The 21,828-nt window shown below is 46.5% G+C and overlaps 2 long non-coding RNA genes across 4 annotated transcripts; one reads left to right on the top strand and one right to left on the bottom strand.

Annotated features, from left to right (window-relative positions):
* Window positions 1-5,433: 5,433 nt before the first annotated feature.
* Window positions 5,434-18,995, bottom strand: LOC111096449. 3 transcript variants are annotated; one of them, XR_005361391.1, is made up of 4 exons: window positions 18,871-18,995; window positions 17,906-18,025; window positions 14,845-14,953; window positions 5,434-5,746 (listed from the first exon to the last, which is right to left on the bottom strand). It is a non-coding gene; the product is annotated as an uncharacterized LOC111096449 (long non-coding RNA). The 3 variants fall into 3 exon arrangements; XR_005361390.1 differs by lacking the exon at window positions 5,434-5,746 and adding an exon at window positions 12,727-13,344; XR_005361389.1 differs by lacking the exons at window positions 5,434-5,746; window positions 14,845-14,953 and adding an exon at window positions 12,727-13,344.
* Window positions 18,236-19,430, top strand: LOC119872289. Its single transcript, XR_005361392.1, has 2 exons — window positions 18,236-18,601; window positions 19,001-19,430. It is a non-coding gene; the product is annotated as an uncharacterized LOC119872289 (long non-coding RNA).
* The last annotated feature ends 2,398 nt before the right edge of the window (window positions 19,431-21,828 follow it).

Here is a 21,828-nt window from a genome sequence, read left to right as displayed (position 1 = left end):
CTTCCAAGCTTTCCCAATCCCATCTTTATGCTTGATGAGAAGCTGTTTCTCTGTTCTAACCAAAGTTTCATTTACCCTATTACCATTTTCTACTTAGTATCATGTCTATGCTGTGTAAATTCCTTGAGGGACAGAACCACCCATATTAAATAATTTTATACCTGTAACACCAACTGGCCTAGTACATTACGCTAAACAAACATGCTGAAAGAAATGTTAAATAAATCATTATCTGAATTTAATTACGGATACCACATAGTGCTCTGAGTGTAAGACCCCCATGTTACTAGTATCTCAAAGCAAGCACACTTCAAGAGTTCTTTAAAAATGGACCCAAAGAAGCTTGCAAATTGCACATGTAAGAGCAGTTTTCAAACTTCCTCACCCCATTCCTACCTTTTTAGCACACATACGCATGAAAGATTTCATTAAGACCAAGCTCAACTCCAAAGTTTTCTCTCCCAGGAAGTCTCCCTGGATGCCCTCAGCTGGTTAAATGCCCATCATCATGTTTGTTGCCATCTTATCCTGTGGGTACTTCATTAAAGCATACAAACTATATTACAATCATTATAATTACATCGCCCCCCCCCCACACGCAGACACACATATTGAATACTCTCAAGGTCAGGAATTGTGTCTTTCATTTTTACCTTCTTAATATTTATCACAATGCTTGACATATAGCAAGTGGTAGGTATTTGTATATTGAATCAATCAGTCAATCAACCAGTGCAAATGTTCTTATTCCAAAGTTTCTTTTTTTTGCTCCACACAAGGGTTCATTGACCCCAAGAACATGGAGAAGCACTGCCTGTGGTGAGATTTAAGCCATGATGACATCCCCTAACAGCATGGCACTTTGATTTAGTGTCACATGAGCTAGTCATCTAGGCATATAAGCCCTGAGACTTAGGAACTCAAGTGCCTTTGGGATACCCAAGATTGAAAATTAAATCAGTGTTGATTTCGTCTCTCAGTAAGTTAGTCACCCATTCATTCAATAAGCACAGAGTGCCTGCATTGTGCCAAGGGTTTGCTAGGGATTGGGGATGTCAAGAAAAGTGCACAGTACAATCTTTCCTTTCAGCAGTCTAGTCTTGGAAACAGACCCCAAATATATTATAATAAAATGTGATACATACAGGAATGGGCATAATCTCCTGGATCATGAGAACACAGAAGGAGGTATTACTAAGACTGAGGAGAAATAGGCCATTCATTGGCCTTAGAGGTATGTGCAACAGGTCCTCGCATTTGTCCTTTTCCGGAAAAGACACTGAATTTGGGGAGGAAGAACACAACCGGGCAATGAATCTGTACTAAGGAGGAGAAACACTGAAAACAGAACAGAAGATGAGGAAAGTTGGTGGCGAAGAGACTCATTAGCAGCACGGATCTAAATCTAAACAGGGTTTATAGGAGAAAGAGAAATAAACAAGTGCAGATAATCTCTTGAGCTCATATCATCCCTCAGGATGGTCTACTCTCTAAAAGGACCCTATGCTTTTACTTTCTCAATATTTAAAAGGAAAACAGAACAGGGAACACCACATCTGGGTGACTACTTAATGGCTGATAGAATGGCCAACAGATGTTGGCGAGGATGTGGAGAAAATGGAACTCGTGCACCGTCGGTGGGAATGCGAACTGGTGCATCCGCTGTAGAAGACAGTATGGAAGGTCTCAGAAAGTTAATAATAGAACGACCCTACAGTCCAGCAATCACACTACTGGATATCTACCCAACGAATACAAAAACACTAATTCAAAGGGATACATGCATCCGATGTTTATAGCCGCATTATGTACAATAGCCACGATGTGGAAACAGTCCAAGTGTCCACTTGAACTGTTGATAGAATGGTACATGAATGGATAAAGAAGATGTAGCATATATACATATGGATAAATAATATAAATTATTGGAATATATACTGGAATATAAGTCATTGGAATATATATATCATTATATATATTTTTATAAAACATGAATAATATTCCATTATTTATGTACATCTATAATGGAATATTATTCGGCCATAAAAAAGACTGAACTCTTGCCATTTGCAGTGACACCAGTGGAGCTAGAGAGTATAATGCTAAGCAAAATAAGTTGGAGAAAGACAAATACCATATGATTGCACTTGTGTGGAATTTAAGAAACAGAACATATGAGCAAAGGGAAAGAGAGAGAGAGATACACCAAGAAACAGACTCTTAATTGTAGAGAACCAACTGACGGTTACCAGAGGGGGAGGTGGGGGGGGGCTGAGTGAAGTAAGTGAAGGGGGTTAAGGACGTCACTTACAATGAGTACCAGCTGTTGTATGCAAGTGTTGAATCACTGTATTTTACACCTGGAACTAACGTTGCACTCCATGTTAACTAACTGGAATTTAAATAAAAACTTAGAAAATAGATAAAGCAGGCATAGGGGGCCAGTGTGCACCAGCATGCTTTTCTGCTCTATAGCTTTACAGCAAGAAATCAAAAGCCTTCGGAGAACACCGACAGCGAGTTCAGGGGAGAACCTGGCCCAGGACAGGTGTCCTGTAGAAGAGCGGCTTGGGAGAAAGGGGATGATCTGTTGCTAAACGGAGTGGAGGTTGGTGTGCTACACTAGAAAAGTGTGTGTACTTTAGGAGCCAAGGATATTTGCGTTCAAATCCCAGTTCTGCCTCCTAGGAGCAGTGCGAACTTGGGCCCGAGTTTGCTAAAGTAGGTATCATGATATTACTTTGGCTAGTTTTTGCAAGGATTTGGAGAACATACATATAAACCAGTTAATATTATCCCAGGGAAGCTTGTGTTGTTTTGTCTTAAACTAGACATAACTGTCTGCTCTTTTATCGTCCTACCCAGAAATAGGTAAATACCTTTCTGAGGCTGAGAAAGTCTATGTCTGCCTGGAATTCAGAATCCTAATTCAGGCACTCTGTTCTCCTTTTTATCACTTATTCTCTTTGAGATAGTAGGACATTCCTTTTTCTCATTAAATAGCAGCTTTACCCATAAATTTCTCATAGCTCTTCCCCACCTATCTACACTACTTGTTTGTCGAATTCAATAATGTTGGTTGGCCATTCCCTAGTCAAGTTGCCATTTGAATTAAAGTCAGGGTTTCTGGTTGTTGTCTATCTGGCGGCTATTTCCATGAAAATGACAGAAATCAGGGGAAATTACGTTCAAGGATTTCAATTTTCCTTTTTTTTTTTTTGTAAGCCCTGAGAAGAAAACTACAGTTAATTGTGAATATGCCTGATAAATGCTAGAGTACTACGTGAACGTGGAAAAGATTTAAAATGCTTCAGAAACAACAAATCAAGATACACTGTTTTTATCCAAATAAACATTTCTGTACTATTAAAAAAAATCATCCTTTGTTGTTCAAGGAAAGATGAGGCTAACATTTCCTTCAATAATATTTTACCAAATCATCCAGAGAAGAAAAATGGAATCATCAAATAAATAAAATAAAAATTGATGACAAAACACCATGTTAAGAGGCTGGTTGTTATTTTTGACATATGACATATGGTAAGGAATAGAGTATTTGCTTTTTTAAAAATTTTTATTTATTTATGATAGTCACAGAGAGAGAGAGAGGCAGAGACATAGGCAGAGGGAGAAGCAGGCTCCATGCACTGGGAGCCCGACGTGGGATTCGATCCCGGGTCTCCAGGATCGCGCCCTGGGCCAAAGGCAGGTGCTAAACCGCTGCGCCACCCAGGGATCCCGGAATAGAGTATTTGACTATGAAAAGTACCTATGAACTACTTTCTGATATTAAGTGATCTGAAGTTCATATTTTTTTAGGATTTTATTTATTTATTCATGAGAGACACAGAGAGAGAGGCAGAGAGAGAGGCAGAGGGAGAAGCAGGTTCCATGCAGGGAGCCCGACGCGGGACTTGATCCCAGGACCCTGGGATCACGACCTGAACCAAAGGCAGACGCTCAACCACCGAGCCACCCAGGTGGCCCAGAAGCTCATATTTTTAAAATTAGTTTTCTGCCGCTTGTATATTCTTTAGCTATTTTTCTTTCTTTTTTGAAGCATGAACAATTCTGAGTTTAAAGACTACTTAGAAAAGTTAAACTACATTATTCACCTGCAGATTTTTCCTGAGTTCTTTAGCACAAAGGACAATAAATTCCCATCCTTTTTCTTATATCTAAATGGAAAGGGGGAAAAAAGAGATAATTGAAATACTATCAAGATTCTTGTATTTTTTTTCAATTACTGCCCATTGAATGAGGCCCTTGCACTATAATTTGTCCCAAAGTACAAAGATCTATGTGCTACATTTATTTAAGTAAATTCCTCTTTATCTTAGGGAAACATAGGAAGTTGAGCAGTATACAAAGTTTAATTGACTATGGCTAGAATTGGAAAGTTCATGGAATTAATCACCTCTCTCACAAATATGCATTGAGCTCCTACTGGGTACATAGAACTGTTGTCTAGCCCTATCCAGGGAGCACCCCATATTTGATAGCTAGTCCTCCATATACCCTCTGGGCAAACTGAATACATTGCCTTTTGCTCTTTCCTCCCTCTTTATTCCCCCCCCCTTTTTTTCTTTACCTAGAAGATTACCAGTATTTTACGTATAGATGAGAAAAGCTGATGCATGCATCATGCTCCCTCATTCGTCTAGTCCTTTCAACTCTCCTATTCCTACTGCTGATTCTTTTGCTCTTTCTTTAGGTTGTTCCACTGGTGATATATTCATCTAACATTTATTAAGCATCTGCTATGTCCCAGATCCTGTAGTCAGTATTGCCAATACAAAGATGGATAACATCTCTTCTTAGCCCTGATAGAATGCAGTCTAGTGAGGAGGTCAGAGGAGCAAACCAGAAGCCAGGAGTAGGGTGCTCTGAAATCTGGGGAAGGTCCAAAGAAGCTTCCTGAAGACAATGCTACCCAACTTGAATCTGGGAGAATTAGCCAAAAAGAGAAGGGAAGGAAAGGCATATCAGAGAAAGAAAGCAACAAGAACCAAGGTAAAGAGTTGGGAACCTGAGTGATACATCTGGGATCAGCAAACAGTCGGGGGGACATAGTAGAAGAGATGAATAGAGATTTACAATGGGCAGAAGTAGAAATAAGAGAAGAACACGGAGACAAGGGAGGCCCTATTCCTTTTCTCGATGAATAAATTCTTTTTATCCAGTGCACTAAGTGCTCTTAGGAGAGCAAGTCCTTGGAAAGGTGGAGACACAGGCGTACTGCTAGTTGAGAACCTGGTGGTGATCCTTTAGCAGGGTTCCCTCGAGAGGGAAGCTTTGTTCAGTAGACATATCCCTCTTCAATGGCCAAGAAATTTTGGAAGGAATTGAGAGAAGTGTTACTTTGTGCAGCTTCCTTTCCAGGCACTAAGACCTCAGACTCTTCATCCAGACAGGGGGCATGTGAGGCTCTCAGTGGGACTGGGTAAAGCAACCAGCAGTCTTTATTGAAATCACACCGGGGCATGAGTCTAAATTTCCAGCGACTGAATGAACATGATTTCCGCAGCTGTGTTTAGAGCGGGTCATCAAAAAGACTCAAGTGAGAGAGAAGACGTAGTCATACAGATGAGGCATGAGTGACGTAGTCACCGTAGAGGTCCCCCTTGAACCCAGGAACAGCCTCTGGAACTGTGCCAACCAGGCCGCGCTGCAGGGGTGGCTCCTGACACTTAGCAAGTCTTGCACTGATGACTCCGTGCACACGATTACGCTTGTGAGGCTGTCTCTTAAAATGATGGGGAAAGAGAAATAAATATGTAAGGATCCAGGTGGAAGGCGAGAAGGGAGGAAGGAAGGAAAGAAGGGAGGGAGGGAGGAAGGTAGAAAGTGAGGGAGGGAGGATGAAGGAAGGAGAGAAGGAAGGAAGGAAAGAAGGGAGGGAGGGAGGGAGGGAGGGAGGGAGGGAAGGAAGGAAGGAGAGAAGGAAAGAAGGAAGGAAAGAAGGGGGAGAAGAGAAAGAAATTACCCAAAGGTTTCACAGCTTGTAGTTTGCTAATCTCTACGGTGAAGGGTGGATGATAAAACTGAGGCCTACTGAGGTGACGGGTGGCGTCTCAGCCATGTGCCTCCTTCCTCTGTCTACGCGCCCCCCCTCCCGCACCGCTCCCATCTGCCTTCGTCCTTAGCGCCCAGGATAGCATCCAGCACATGGTAGTTCCTCATCAAAAGTTCACTGAAGACAGACCAACACCTACCCCTGGCAGGGGGCTATTTACACTGTTCTGTCTTCCCTGTGGGAGCTTCAGACTATGTTTTCCAAATGAGCGCTGTGCTGCGGTGTGCCTCACCCCACATGGGGCACTTGTCTCCTACCGAGCAAAGGACAGGGGCGGACCGTGGCAGCGCTCAAAGGTGGCCTTTCCTGCCTCTCACCCGGGAAAAATGGCTCATCATGGAAAACCCTGCATGACTTTTGCCATCGCATGAGCATTACTCATGATAAGACACCTAAGAAAGAGAACACTCTTGATGGTTTCAAGTTGGCGATGGTTCTGGATTGTCAACAGAGGCAACACGGGTTGCTCAGTAAGTGCTGTTTGGCTGGCCCAAATGTCACAGCAGAAGTGCCTGGGATGAGGAATTAGTTGTGGACAAAGAACTGGCATGAGCCAGAGGGCCACGCAGGCTCTTCCAGCCTATTCACTCAGCGACATTTGTTGACCATTGATAGTGGGATTTGCAAATGCACTTGACTGAGCCTCCACCCCTTCCCTTAATGAACAAGTTCCTTTAACCCAGTGCTCTTATCAGAGTGAGTCCTTGGAAAGGTGGAGACACAGGGGTACTGCCAGGAGTTGAGAACCCGGTGGTGACTCCCTTGCAATGTCCCTGCAGAGGGAAGGTTTGCTCAGTAGGCCATCCCTCTTCAGAAGCCTCCACATCTGCAGAGAACTGTGCACTCTCACTGCGAGAGTAATTCCTTTTCCGTCCTTCCTTCTTTCTTTTTCTTCTCTAAGCCAAACCTAAGCAAGTCTACATTATCCCAAAGCAGCTGGTGCTACAATGTGGGAGTGTTAAATGTTTAACATCTTGTCACTTGCGAAACTGATGGAGTCATCCTTTTTGTTTCAGAGTTTCGTGTTTAGGGGTTGAAAAGCTAGATTGATGAGCATTACCAGAGAGAAATATCTTTTGAGAAGTTAGTGGAGCTGATGACACGTTACTTTACAGTTTAGTGAAATTCAGCAAATCTAATTCTATTATCCTGTCAAAGTTTCACAAAAGGGAGACCTGAAAGCATATTTAAGATGAATCTTTAAAGATTTCAGAAGCCACAACCACATCTGCAAAAATCAGATGCATCTGGTGCTGACAGACCTTTGTTTTTTTTTTTTATAGACTAAGGGGAGTAAATAATCTTCCAACGACTAATTAAGTTTAAATAAAGTTATCTTGGTGATTCAGTGCCTGCCTTTTCTCCCTTAAAAAGACTGTCCAAGCAGTAAACCATAACCACGTTTTTTTAATTCAAAGGCTTCACAGAGTTTACATAGCCAGATTTACCCAGGCACACCAAAATGGAAGCTTCTTTTATGAATCATAGAGCAGAGTACTAAAATAGAGATTTTACAGAGCATTTAAAGCCAGATCATCTAGGCTCTTGTTTATTTTCTCAATCAAGTATGAGATATGGTCTAATAAATGCATTCTTACCAAAATGTCAGGGGTAATTGTTTTAAAGCATTTACCCACAATTCTGTGTTCTTGTTAGAGGATCACAGGCTGACGAGCTGAAAGGGCTTTATGATCCTTTCAGCAATTGGGGGGACTGTATATGCACTTATACTGAGATGTCCATTGTTGAGTCCAAGAGAAACATTGACGTAAAGGTTTGTTTAATAGAAATCGCTTTTTTAAAAAACTCTCTGCTATTTAATAATCATTCATTAAAAAGGGAATCCTCGATGTAATTTATCGAGAATTTCCTATGCACCGTACTTAAATTATCTAATTTAATATTCCTGGCTACCTACGAGGTGGATATGTTTATTTTGAGGATGGCAAAACTGGTCAAAACAGAAATGATGCCCTGAAAAAGTAAGCAGGGAAGCTGGGGTTGACCCCAGCCTGGCCAACCGCAAAGCCCACGTGTGCTCTTTCCAGGACAGCACAAGAAATGGTTTGGAATGCACGATGAGAACAAGGTCAAGGCTGTGGCCTCGGATATGAGGGGATGCCATGGATTGAATTGTGTCCCCCAGAAAGATACGTCAAAGTCCTAACCCCCAGTACTTCAAACCATGACCTTATTTGGAAATAGGGTTGTTACAGATGTAATAAGTTAACGTGAGGTCATACTAGAGTAGGGTGGGCCCTTAGTCCATTAGGAGCCGTGTTCTTCTAAGAGGAGGAGAGAGAGAATGCTAAGCGAATACATGGAGGCGGAGGTGATAGCATCCACAAGCCAGGAACACGGAGAATTGCTAGCTGTCACCAGAAGCCAGACACAGGCATGGAATGGGTTCTCCCTCACAGCCTTCAGAAGGAACCAACCTTGATCCTGGACTTCTAGCCTCCAGGACTGGTGAGAAAATAAACTTCCATTGTTTTAAGGTGTCCAGTTGGTGGAGCTTTGTTACAGCAGCCCCAAGAAATGAACGCAGGGGATGAGAGCGATTTACTGAGCCCAGGATGAAAACAAGCCCAAGACTTGATGTTAGGCTGATGCCCTGTGTGAGGAATAGCAGTCACTTGTTATTTTCCCTTCATCATCTGTGGTTGTACAGAAAACCCACACCATCCCCAGACGAGATTTGAAAAAAACACGTTTCGGGGTGCCTTCTCAGAAAGAAAAAATACATGACTAACCAAAATTATGGTTAAATTCTAATACTTTGTGATACCCATGTGTATCACAAGGACACTGGGAGACAGCGTGCTCTCTGAGGTCTCAACTGAGGTCTCTTTGATGGTTGCTGTTGGCAACCAGTTCTACAAGAGGCACAATCGAAGGCCTAATTAAGGCAGGAGTCAGGAAGAAATTGCAGGTAATTGAGGTCAAACACTACTGAGGTCGAGCAGGTGACTGACATCCGATGTCGTTAAACTAAGGAGATCAAGGTTTGACGCAGGCAGAGACAACAGGTGAGGCCTAAAGACTGATCACTGATGGAAATAATTCAAAGCGGGATCTGACAAGGACATCAAGCTAGGTCAAACAATAAGTGTGATGGAATAAGATGAGTCTGAGATTTTCATCTTCAGAAACCTAGTCTTCCTCAATTGGCCCTTACTTTTGGACGGGAGATCTTTAGTTGTTAACAGGACTGTAGTACCATGGGGCACCTGGGTGGCTCAGCTGGTTAAGCATCTGCCTTCGGCTCAGGGTCTTGGGACGGAGCCCCACATCGGGGTTCCCCACTCAGCGGGGAGCCTGCTTCTCCCTTTCCCTGTCCCTCTGCCTGCCACTCGCCCTGCTTGTTCTCACTCTTTCATTCTCTCTGTGTCAAATAAATAAATAAAATCTTTAAGAAAAGGGACTGTAGTACCCATGTCTGCCTAATGCCCCCAGAGCCAGTGTACCTCTCTTATTCTCTAAAAAATGCTGGTATCTGACTCAGTCAAGAAGAAGAAACTTGCTTTTGGTGGAGAATGTGAATAGGGAGTAGTATTTACTGTCTTAAGGGCCTCACTGGAGAGGATGGGGAGATCATCCACTTAACTGATGAGGTCTTCCCCTGGGGATCTTTGAGGGGGAACTATGGTGCGAGTGTGAATCTGAAAGTGTAAATCGTTCATGTCTATAATTTTGTCGGTCATCACTTAGGTATTCCAAGATTTTTAAAAACCTGGCCAACGACAATGAGCTAATGTTGAAGACCAGTCAATGAATGCGGCTATCCACTCATTTGTTCAAGTACTACTTACTAGAATAAGGACAGGGCTCCAATTCCCAGATATTTTGCCAAATGCTAAAAATAAAGGAAAAATAAGAAGAGATTCTCGATTGAAGATGATAAAGGTCTAGTCAGGAAGGAATTACCAAATCCATGTGGTACAATGCAGTAAGTTCCTGTAATTGGGACAGTGAGTCCCTCCACTGTAGGGCTCACATGGGGGTACTGTGACCCAGAAATTCACTGGAGGTGGGGCCTACCCGGGTTAGGCAGGGAGCAACAGGTGATGAGGCTGGAGAAGTAGACCATCTGCTGCTAGGGACCTGGGCAGTGGGACCTTAGCAGTAGGTGGCATGGTCACCTTTGCTTTATAGGACAGTCATTTCCACAACTTCCTTGTGGCCTGGGGAGGGGAAGGGGCCGCCTAGTGGCAGAGATCAGGCTTTAGTTAGAACCTTGCTAGGTTTAAAAGAGAAGTCACGGGACGTGCTGCAATTTGCAAGGAGTAACCTGTTACCTACTTCATGTATGAAGGTGGCGTGGCTAATCACTACTCAAACATTGTATTTCTGCACTAGATGTGTTCTCCTACATCCACACTTCTCCCAACCCTTATCATGACAGCCTAAGGCAGTTTATTTCTGGGATTTTCCAGTGTTTAAAAATTCCACATAGATGATAGGCCCCTATTGACTGTTCACCCAAACGAGCTCAGTAATTGCTAACCACACAACAGACGACAACTTCTCTAGCATCCTCTACCCAAAGGTGACGGGAGTCTAAAAGAAATACTTATAGTTCAGGTTCCCATGAGCAGAATTGAGGAAACACTGATAACAATTCAGAATAAAACAGAAACATCCTTGTCCCCAGTCCCCAGACCTGTCGATGGGGATTATTGATGGCTTATCCCCATTTGGGCAAATGGGATTCGTTACTATGTATCAGAGGAATCAATGTCAACACCTGTGAGAACTTTCTATGTGCAATGTATCTGTAGGGGTAATTCTTTTAAAGGAGGTTAATGACATTAATCCCATTTTACAGATGGGAATACAAGCAACGGGGTTTATCATATTTTCTCGGGTCAAATAGTAAATCAATGCCTCATTAACATTCATTAGAATTTCCACTGCCTTCAATGTCAAACTAAGCTCCTTCCCTAAGGCACCTAATTACTATCAAGAATTTTCTGGCATTCGCTCCTCACTGATTCCTACGTCTAACAGTTGAGCCCACATATGTGCCAGTGGTACAAGACCTGCCTGGAATGGTGAGTGGATCAACTGAGCCGGACTGTGGGAAGCAGCTCAGGATCCGTGCAGGGGTCGCCTTTAATGACGATACTTAGCAGCGCTGAGGTCTATGGAGGGCTCCGTATGTGTAGACGCCGTGTTATGCATTATATATGAGCTGCTGTTGATAACTCATAGTGACAATCTCAGGCTTCCATTTCTATTATTATTTTTTTAACTTTTCCAAAGACCCAGGAAGGACCTGCTGGAATTCATTTTTTTTTCTTACATTCCTGGAATCTATTGAAGTTCGATTTGCCAACATACAGAGGCTCCCGTTTTTAAAATGAGGAAACTGAGACCTAGGGAGCGACATGCGTAAGGACTACAGCTAGTGAGTGCGCAGAAAGAGGACAGGAGACTGAGCCCCCTGAAGCCAGAGTTCATGGTTCTCAGATTTACTATGTGTCAGAATCACCTGGAAGGCTTCTTAAACCGTAGATGGCTGGGGCCCCTCCCAGAGTTTTTGATTGGGTGGGTGTGGGGCAGGGTTAAAAATGTGCATTTCTAACCAGTTCCCAGGGGATGCTGGGGCTGAGGATGCAGACCCCTCGCCTGGAGAACCACCGCTCTACGCGATGCTGCCCCGTGCCCTCCTCTCTGACTCTGACTCTGCTCAGCACATACGGGGAAGCCCTTCAACGCTTCTGAGCAAGTGGTGACCCAGGCAGAGTTCCTCTTGGAAAAGATGCATCTGGTGGCTCCGTGCAGGCTGCTAGAGGACGGGGGACAGACCAAGAGCTTCCTAGTGAGAGCAAGGCGGGGAGACAGAGAGACAGGGAGACGGAGGGGCCGCAAATATTGCCCTGGGAGAGTGGACACAGGGGGTTTGCTGATTGACTAGGGATGAAGGGGTCATCAGAGCTCTTTGGTCAGGGGGGCTGCAGGAATCATCGAGCCCTCCCCTAAGAATTGAGAGGACAGGAGGGAATTCCCCTTGTTCTGTACTGGATTTCCTGCTTCCACACAGCATCCTGCTGTTTGTTCCCTTTATTTATTCTTTTTTGGTGTATGATAGTTCCACAGCATTTTCCTTCTTCCTCTTTACCGACAGGACCAGCGTTGCCTAAGGGCAGCTACTGACTCTTGTTCTCTTCTCTTCGGAGAGCCAGTTCTTCCCCCCGGGGGGCCTCTGATTCTCCCCCTCCCGCATCAGCTCCTCCTTGTTAGCTCTGCACCGGGGTCTGAGTGGATTCTACTAGTCACGACTTGGGTTGGGTTTCTGTGTTTTACCAGGAGCCCGGCTGGGGAACTTGCTGTCAGCGATGGAGGCCTCATCACCCATCATAAATGGGGTTCAAAATAATATCTGTTTTTTTAAGTTCAAAATAATCGTATTGGTTTTCTGGTCTCACATTTTGTTTTTATGTAATTTCTTTTCCGTAAGTAAACGATGCATTTTTAAAACACCATTTACGAATATGCATCCTTGAAAAAGCATTTAGTCTTCAATTTAAGACAAATTGCCTTACCTTAAAAGTAAGAGGGCTCAGATTTAAAGGTCCTCAGACTGATTTTTATAAACTAAAATAATAGGGAAGCTACAGTAATAGAAAACTTCTGAGAGTCTCTTTATTAAGTAAATGGTTTTACAAAACAATCCCCCAGAATATGTCTTTAAAAGCTACTTCTGTTTCAACCATGGCATTTTCCTAAAGTGAGGACACGTACCCGTAATGGGGATACATTATGGCTGAGATAAACCAAAGGTTAACATTTATAACGTTCGTCGCCGTTCTGTTGTAAAATATTTGTTATCTATGCCTTGATTATGAATGACAGTTCCTTTTTTTTTTATTTTTTTTTTCAAAAAATTGAACCAGGTTCAGAATAGGTCTTTAGTATGAAAATGTAAATGCATGTCATTTAAATACACTCAAAAATTTCACGTGACCTTGCCTCCCACTTTTCATAAAGAGTTGAAGCCATCTGTCATGATTGCCACCAACTTTCCTCCTCAGGCCCTCTGAATTTATTTTAGAACTTCACGGATCTTCTGTTTCCCTTCAGATAGAGAAATAGTGCATCTCCTCTCGGAGTCTAGCCTCTCCCTTGCTCCTAGGTCTTGCTCCATCGGTCCACGTGCGGATCACTTCCTCTGCCTCTGGCTCTTTCTTCCTCGGGCCCTGCTTGTCTCCTGCAACCTTCTCTCCCACTCCTGTCCTCTGGCGCCAAAATTTTTTGTCCTACAACTTAGAAAAGGAACCGCCTTATTGTTCTTCCTCCATTTTTAATATACTGATGGCAACAGAGAGGAAAGAAGGAGGGGAGCCCTGGATCATATTAAGAGGTGGGGTGAGGTGGGTCTCGGTCCATTTAGGGGTGACAAAGAAAGGAGTCCCCTTCTGAACTGTGACATATCTAAGAGGCTGGACTGGGGGGGGGGGGGGGGACTTGAAATCAAGCTGACAAAAACCAAGGCAGCCCCTCACTAAACTTACACCTGGAAGTTCCGTGTGGGGTTCATTCCTCCTGGGGGTACGTGTTTGAGGCTTTTTATGTTTATTTATTTACTCATGAGAGACAGACAGAGAGAGGCAGAGGGAGGGAGAAGCAGGTCCCCGCTGAGCAGGGAGGCCAGTGCGGGGCTCCCTCCTAGGACCCTGGGATCACGACCTGAGTGGAAGGCAGATCTTAACTGACTGAACCCCCCAGGTGCCCCTGCTTGAGGCCTTAATCCGCTCAGTGAAGAGTGGTGACCTGGGAGCAGGGGTACAGGGAAGCTTGAATGGTCAGTCCCATGTTCCCTGCAGCGTTGGGGTCCTACCTATGCGCACAGATCCACTTTCTCTGGGCTCCAAGGACCCTGAATGGACAGTGTTCTTACAAGTATTTCTCCTTTGGGCAAGAGCTCAACAGCCAGCTTTGACCCCAGAACGTTTTTAGAAACTGTCCTGTCTCGGTCCCCATAGAGGTTTGCAGAGGGGGGATCATGATAGAGACGGAGGCTGTACACCGTAGCGGCGAGGAGCACATTCTCGCAGTCGCACTGGCTGGGTTCACATCCTGGCAAAGCCATTTCTAAAACATAAGGTTGGCCCAAACTACTCAGCCTCCTTTTATTTGCTTCCTTATCTACAAAGCAAGGAAAATAATAGTACTGACTTCATGATTATTGCGAAGAGGAAGTGAAACAATGGCCGTAAACCGTAAAACAATACCTGGCGCATAGTTACTGCTCATTACACGTTACCTATATGTATGAAATATATATATATTATATATATATACCTATATATAGAAATATGAACATATATATTTCATATATATACCTATATATTACACGTTACCTATATATATATATGAAATATATACTCCAGCACAATAAATTGCTCCCTGGTCATCTACATGCACGCACACACATATTCTATATTAAATGCTACTATTTTCATAAAACTTTTTTCATGTCTTTCCTTTCTTCCTTCTTTTGTTTAGCGAATAACTGGGAAGGACCCCCTACATCCCGGGCATGGTGATAGGGGGATCAACAAGGCGACCCCAAGCCCTGCCCTCCCAGAGTTGTCGAACAGGCCATTTTAGCAAAGCAGTCTAAACTTTATGATAAGGGGGGCATGGGGGCCTAGTATGAATGCATGCATGAATGAATAAATTGTGGAATGGGTGTTTCCAGTTATTTCTACATAAATATTAAGTGTTTTGATCCTGAAAATAAGCAGTGATTTCTTCCACACCTGTGCTAGTCTACTTGAGGTGCCATTCCCGCTACGAATCATGACTACTCCAAAGCCCAGAGTGATCGTGGGTCTGCATCCAACTGTTGTTAATCTTCTAAACAGGTAGCTGGGATCCAGGTAGAGCAAAAAAAAAAAAAAAAAAAAAATCCAGATGAAGGCGGTGTATCAATATCCTTCCAAAGATAGATCACAGGAAGCGGTTACTATCTGCCTTCGTTCCCACCCTCCTCACTTTTCCACCTCTCTCTCGTGCTGAGATTCACTGGCCAGGGATTGTTCTTTTTAAGAATCTAGTTCAGGCTCTATTGGAAGCTTAACATAGCAGGTGAAGCATTCAGGCCCGTGATGAATAAGAGGCAGACACAAATAGAAGGCTGTGGACTCGAGGGCTTCAAAGCATTTAGGGCAGTTCTGTGCCCGGAGCTGCTGCTCGCCCGCGCGGAGAGCCACAGTCCAAAGGAGGCAGCCGCTGCACGGGGCGTAAAGGAAGGAAGCGTGTCCCCAGCGTTCCTGTGGGAACCTGGGGCAGCTCGGGTGGATTCCCCGCTCCCCAGACCCGGTCCCCTTTCAGCGGGGCGTCTTCTATTGAAAGGGAGACCGAGGGCTCGCTTCCAGAGGGGTGCTTGGGGGACATTTGTCGTGGGCGTTGCATGACTAATTCTCCCAGCCCAGCATGGAAGACTCACTCCCAAGGATATCATATATTTTAAAAACAGCATGAAAAAGAGGCCATCTGACTTTCCTCCACATATTCCAAAAATGTAAAGCAGTTGCTGTCTAAGTCTCTAAAGCGTGCGCGTGCGTGTGCGTGTGCAGGATCTAAGGCAGCAATCCCAGCACAACATCCGCTGGCCCGTCGGCCTATTGATTATGGACTCAAGTCTGGATTGAAAGTGGTGGGGGTTTTTATCAGGTTCAAAATCTGTCTTCTTTCTGCGTCAGCCCCTGACGCTAGTGGCCACCTCGCCCGTGTGCCCGCCGGGGCACCAGGATGAGGCCGTGACCCCGTGAGGCTCGGGCTCGCGGGGGGCACAGCATCCGTAGGCCGCCCAGCAGACACCCGGATTCCTACACTAGCCCGGGTGCCCAGGGGCCGCCGAGAAGCCCGTGTGACCGGGACAGGCCGCGGAGGCCAGCCTGGCTGCCAGGCGGTGGCCCGGGGAGCAGGAGCCCGGGAGCCTCAGCATGTGCGCCCTGACCCTTCTCCTCACTCAGCGAAGCCCCCGGCCCTGCTGCTCTTTAGCTTCTTCACAAAACAATAATAGTGGTGATAATAATAACCCCCATCCCTCACGGCTGCTGGGAAGGTTAAATGAGACTCTAATGCATGTGTGAAATAGGGGCTCCAACCCTGGTGGTTTTAAAAAGAGCCTTTAAATGAGAAACACCAGGGGACCCCTGGGTGGCTCAGCGGTTTGGCACCTGCCTTTGCCCCAGGGCCTGATCCTGGAGTCCTGGGATCGAATCCCGTGTCGGGCTCCCGGCATGGGGCCTGCTTCTCCCTCTGCCTGTGTCTCTGTCTCTCTCTCTCTCTCTCTCTCTCTGTGTGTGTGTGTATCATGAATAAATGAATAGAATCTTTAAAAAAAAAATGAGAAACACCATCCCAATTGATGACTCCTGGGAAACAGCTTCGTGAAGTCCTGAATCACAGAGTTGTGAGCGTGACACTTGTGCTTTGCTGTCCCCTGGGCCATACATCTAGTGAGAGGACAAGGCAATCCTCCGAGGCCGCAGGTCCGAGGGCCAGGGGAGTGTGGAGCCGTCGCTCTCACGGGACAAGGGCTTCTGCAAAACTTTGGCACTTTGGACGCGACCCACCCGCCACCGGCCACAAGAGCAGTTGATGTTTTTTTCTGCTACGATGTCCTCAAAGGACACCTCAAGGGACTCACAGGCCGCGGTAACCACGCAAGGCCCCTCCAAACCCTTTCCTGTTTACAAGTCCTACAAGAAAGGGCATCAGCAAAAAGTCACATGAATGTCTCCAGAAGGAAACCCATAAATGATTTTCCATTTTTCTTGGCTCTGACAGCTGTGGACAGGCTTTCATTCATTCATTCATTTAGCAAATATTTATTCAGAGCTTATCCTTGTAGGGTTCGCACTACAGCAGCAGAAAAAAAAAAAAAAACAAATGAAAGAATCCCTTTCCCTCATGGTGCTTTTATTTTATTTTTTTAAAGATTTACTTATTTATTTATTTATTCATGATAGACATAGAGAGAGAGAGGCAGAGACACAGACAGAGGGAGAAGCAGGCTCCCTACGGGACTCAATCCATCCCGGGACTCCAGGACCGTGCCCCGGGCCAAAGGCAGGTGGCAAACAGCTGAGCCACCCAGGGATCCCCTGGTGCTTTTATTCTAGTGGGGGAGGAAAGGGACAGACTTTTTTTAAAGAAAATGTTGGAGTATCTTAAAGCAGGGATGAGGGATATGGAGTGCACGAAGAGATGTGGTTTGTAATTTTGAACAGAAAGATCATGGAATGGGGGATCCCTGGGCCAGGGTGTGGTCCTGGGGTCCTGGGGTCCTGGGGTCCTGGGATCGAGTCCCGTGTCAGGCTCCTGGCGTGGAGCCTGCTTCTCCCTCTGCCTGTGTCTCTGACTCTCTCTCTCTATCATGAATATATGAATTTAAAAATCTTAAAAAAAAAAAAAAAAAAGAAAGATCAGGGAAGACCTCCTCTCCAGATGATAACAAGCAAAGATGTGAACAGAGTGCATTAGGAAACCATAGGCCTCTAGGGAAGAGCATCCCAGGTTGTAGGAACAGTAAGTGCAAGTCCCCTGAGGTGAGGTCATGTCTGTGAAGTCAAGGGACAGCCTGGAGACCAGAAGGGGCAAAAGGATAGAGTAATAGGAGTAATAGGAGGAAGAGTAATAGGGGAAGAGTAATAGGAGACAAAGCAGAGAAGTGACAGGGGCCCAGATCATGAAGCAGGTGCAGGCCGCCGGGAGGACTGGGGCATTTACTGGGATTTGGACACACGCCCCCGCGGGGATGTAAGCAGAGAGGTGGCGTGATCGGGCTGCTTCTTAGAAGGATCACCCTACCTGAGCTGCTGTGTGGCACCAAGAGGAATGGTGGTCAATCCGTTTGCTCTTTTAAGCCTGCTCTCCTCTCACTCGATTATTTAATGACTATTTTCTTTAGCGCAGGCTGTGGGCGAGGCACTAGGGAGGACGGAGAAGTGAAGAAAAGCAACGATGAGCGATCTGATGAAGAACGCGCCACGGGGCAGCCCCCCAAGTGTCGGGGAGGAGGACGCCAAGACGAGAAGTGAGGGGTCGGGGTCATGCAGGCCGGTGACCAGCCGCAGCGGGGATGCAGGGACTGTAGACAGCCGGAGCTCCCGGCCAGCCCCCCCCCCGCACCGAGCACTGGGCCAGGAGAACCGAGCTCGGGTCCAGTCCCTCAAGCTCCCTTGTTAAACAGAAGTGTTGAGAGCCTAGATGCCAGGCCCCAGGTGCCAGGGCCACGGAGTAACCCACAGACCACGGCTCCCGCTCCGGAGGAGTGTGCGGTCTGGGGCGCCCCATCTCGAGGGACAAGCACCGACAAATACCACCACGGAACAACCCACGGAGGCCTAGCTGTGGGGCCGGCCACGGAGCACGCTGTGCAGAATTCCCCGGTCGTGTTCCTGCCCACACAGAAGGCAGGGGCGGTGGTGGGCTCAGCAGGCCATGCCAAACCCCGGGCTGCCCCAGGATTCAAAGAAGCTCCGCAGCACATCACAGCGGAGTAGGGTAAGAGCCCCCACGTCTCTGGCAGGAGAAGAGCTTTGCAGGAAGAACAAGGCACCCTCGCCACATAATACCACTTTGTTGTTATTCAGGGCCTGACAGCCAAGAACACACGGAGGAGGCAGGGAAAGCTTTGGTGTTGTATGATGAGCCAAAAGGTCCCAGAGGTTTAGTATACATTCACTTAAAACAAAACAAAACCAAAAAAAAAAAAAAAAAAAACCAAAAAATCAAACCAAAACAAAAAAACCCATGGCTTGTAATTTTGTAACCTCCTTAGGGTGTTTCAAATGGTTTGTGAAGATCAATGTTCTCCATGTTCAAAGAGTTTAGGGAGTTTTCAAATCTTTCCATTCAGACCAGCCTGTCATAAAGAACAAAGGAACATGGAATTTCTTGCAGGGATCTGAATCCGCACAACAGAGCCTGGAGACGTTCAATCAACAAAGATGGCCTTTGAACTCTCCTTGATCCAAAAGGGGAGAGGACTGTGTGCTGCTCCGTGGGCGCCTACCTGGTTGTCGCTTTTATCTTCCATCAATAAAATCGGCTTTGTAATTTTTACTTATGTAGCCACCCAGGGGCCATCCTTATAAAACAGTGGTTAAAAGCTTGGGCTCAGATGGGCCTGAGTTCAAATTCAGGTTCTACTGTGCATGAGCTGCGTGACCCGAGGCACGTGGGATGCGCTCTCCAGGTCTCGAGTGGCTTACCTGTAGGATGAAAATAAGAGTATCCTCGCCTTCCTCACTAATGTTGCCGCGAGCTTCAAGTGAGAATGCAGTTTGTACGTGTCTGACGTGTGGTCAACACTGAATAAATGTAAACTGTGTTTCTTTTCTGTTTTGCTGCGAGCTCGTGTAGTTTAGTCTTGATTATTCGTCTTCTAAGAGAAACTACTAAAATGGGAGACGAGCGGAGAGCCCGCTGGAGAGCCCGCTGTCCTTGGGATTGCATTGTTTGGCCCAAAGGTCAAAGACCCTTTAGAGAAGCACCACACACAGGGTTGTCTCTTGCTCTAAAGGAGAGGTTGATACACTATTTGCCCCATGGGCCAAGTCTGACACCCTGCCTGGTTTTGTCAAGTTTTTTTTGTGACCGTGGCCACACTCGTTTACATACTGTCTATGTCTGCTTTTGTGCTGTAACAGCAAAGTTGAATGGTTGCCAACAGAGACCATATAGTCCACAAATTCTAAAATATTTACCAACTGGCCCTGTATTTACAGGAAACATTTTCTGACCCCTGTTCTAGGAACTTAAAAAAAAAAAAAAAACTGATTTTTTTTTTTCAAGTCACGTAGTTCTGAAACTGCATACATTGGAAACTTGTCTGCATATGTTGGAAACTCATCTCCCCGTGGAAAAAAAAAATAAGGCTACCTTCAAGACGTCAACACATTTCCTTCAACTGGCCAATGCCAGGTGCTATGTGAGGCCCCAGGCGACATGCGCGTCCCTCCGGATGAAGAATCCACAGTCCGCAGCTGATGAGATGAATATGCAATATGAGGCGAGTTCTGCCGACGGCTAGAGCAAACGCCTAGGGCAGCGCAGAGGCCACTGTGGCTCCTGTGCCCTTCCATGTGGCCGTCACCTCTATCCCAGAAGAGAGACTCTGCATGCTGTTCCATTTCCCTGTCATATCCATAAGACTGTACCGAAAGCCCCCGAATGGGTGAGGAAACCCTAACGAAGACCCGTTCACAGATTTCTCTGGCAACGATGTGCAGGGTGGGGTGGGCTGGGCAGGAAACAGCAGTAGGGAGGCTTTTGCAGAGGTCATGTGTCAGGGGAATGCAGCTTGTTCTTGGGCAGTGGCTAAAGAAATGGAAGGAGGCTGAGCAAGAATCAGAGGGAGATAAGCAAAGATAAATATGGGTGAAGTTGCAAGGGAGGAACCTGCATTCATCCATTGAACACATCTCTATTGGGTGCATAGTCCAAGGCACTGGGGAGCGAGGCAAACAAGGCCCCGCTGTCAGGAAACTCCCCCTGTAGTCAGAGGAGGCAGGCCATGCTAAGTTGAGTTCCTCCAAAAAAAAAAAAACAGACCACAAGACAAGGATCTGAGTGAAAACTATTTGGGGGAGAGGGGTTGGGGGGATGTGATCTCAAGCACAGGGAAGGAAAGGGAAGGAAAGAAAAGTGAAGGGTTATGTTAATGAGTAAGTCACTGCTCTGAGCAACTAAGGCTTAGTGTCACGTTGTGACCTCTGGGGGCATAGACCACGCCTCAGAATTTTCCCAACGAGGAGCCAGGATGCCCGAGTACTTTTATCCGCCACCTCTTGTTCGTCACTGATGGAGGCTCGCTCACTGGGGTGGGTGGGAAGGAGGATTAGTTAGCGATCCTTTGAGGTCAGGCGCGGGAAGCCATGAGCGTGACCAGAAAGTTGTAAAGGTGACTTCCCAGGTAGATCGAGGCAGGGCACCGCATCGGGCTACGCAGGCGACAAACAATGAACAAATACCCAAGAAAACGAGCTGGTGGCCAAGTACTGTGCAGGCCGTTAGAACGAGCTGGAGGATGAAGAGTGACCGGGAGCCCAGTTAGGATGGGCGCTCGCAATGGCGCAGACAAGGGGGGTCCTGAGACACAGCGGTGGGCAGGGAGGAAAAGCGCGTGCAGAGTTCATAGGGCAGGGGACAGAGACGGAGGCGGGCTGTGTGGAGGACCCGGGAAAGAGGCGGGCGAGAGTGCTACCAGGTGGAGGCCGAACCCCCGAAGCTTTATCAGCCGGAACCGGGCGCTAGAACGTTGTCCTGCAGGTGCAGGACATCCCCGAGGGATTCGGAGCAGAGACGTCATCAGAGATGATCTGATTAACAGTTTGAACAGTTCGTCCTGGTTACTCCCCGTCCCTTCCCTTTTCCTTCTAAATGGCTTGGTCCGAAAGCCATCAGATAGGGCTGAGCAAGGCTGGGCGCTCCCCGGACTGGAACAGGATGTCTGGGTCCGAGCAGGGCGCCGAGAGTGCCCACGCGGCCGGCACGGGGGGCAGCGCCAGGCCCGCAGTGTCCGAGCTGGGCCAGGCCGAAGGAAGGTGTGCGGCGCGCAGCCGAGATTCTGGAGCCCGGGCACGGGAGGAAGGCACCCACGTGGGAGACCCGGCACGAGGTCAGCGTCCAAGCCTGGCAGGGAGGGCATCGGTGAGAGGGGAAGCAGGGCCCCCCATGGCGTGTCGGAGCCCTTGCACGGCGGGGGGGGGGGGGTGTTCCTGTGGGGA

The sequence above is a fragment of the Canis lupus genome, chromosome 6 (genome assembly GCF_011100685.1).
Source record: "Canis lupus familiaris isolate Mischka breed German Shepherd chromosome 6, alternate assembly UU_Cfam_GSD_1.0, whole genome shotgun sequence".
Taxonomy (NCBI): domain Eukaryota; kingdom Metazoa; phylum Chordata; class Mammalia; order Carnivora; family Canidae; genus Canis; species Canis lupus.
This window is presented reverse-complemented; position numbering and strand designations above follow the sequence as displayed.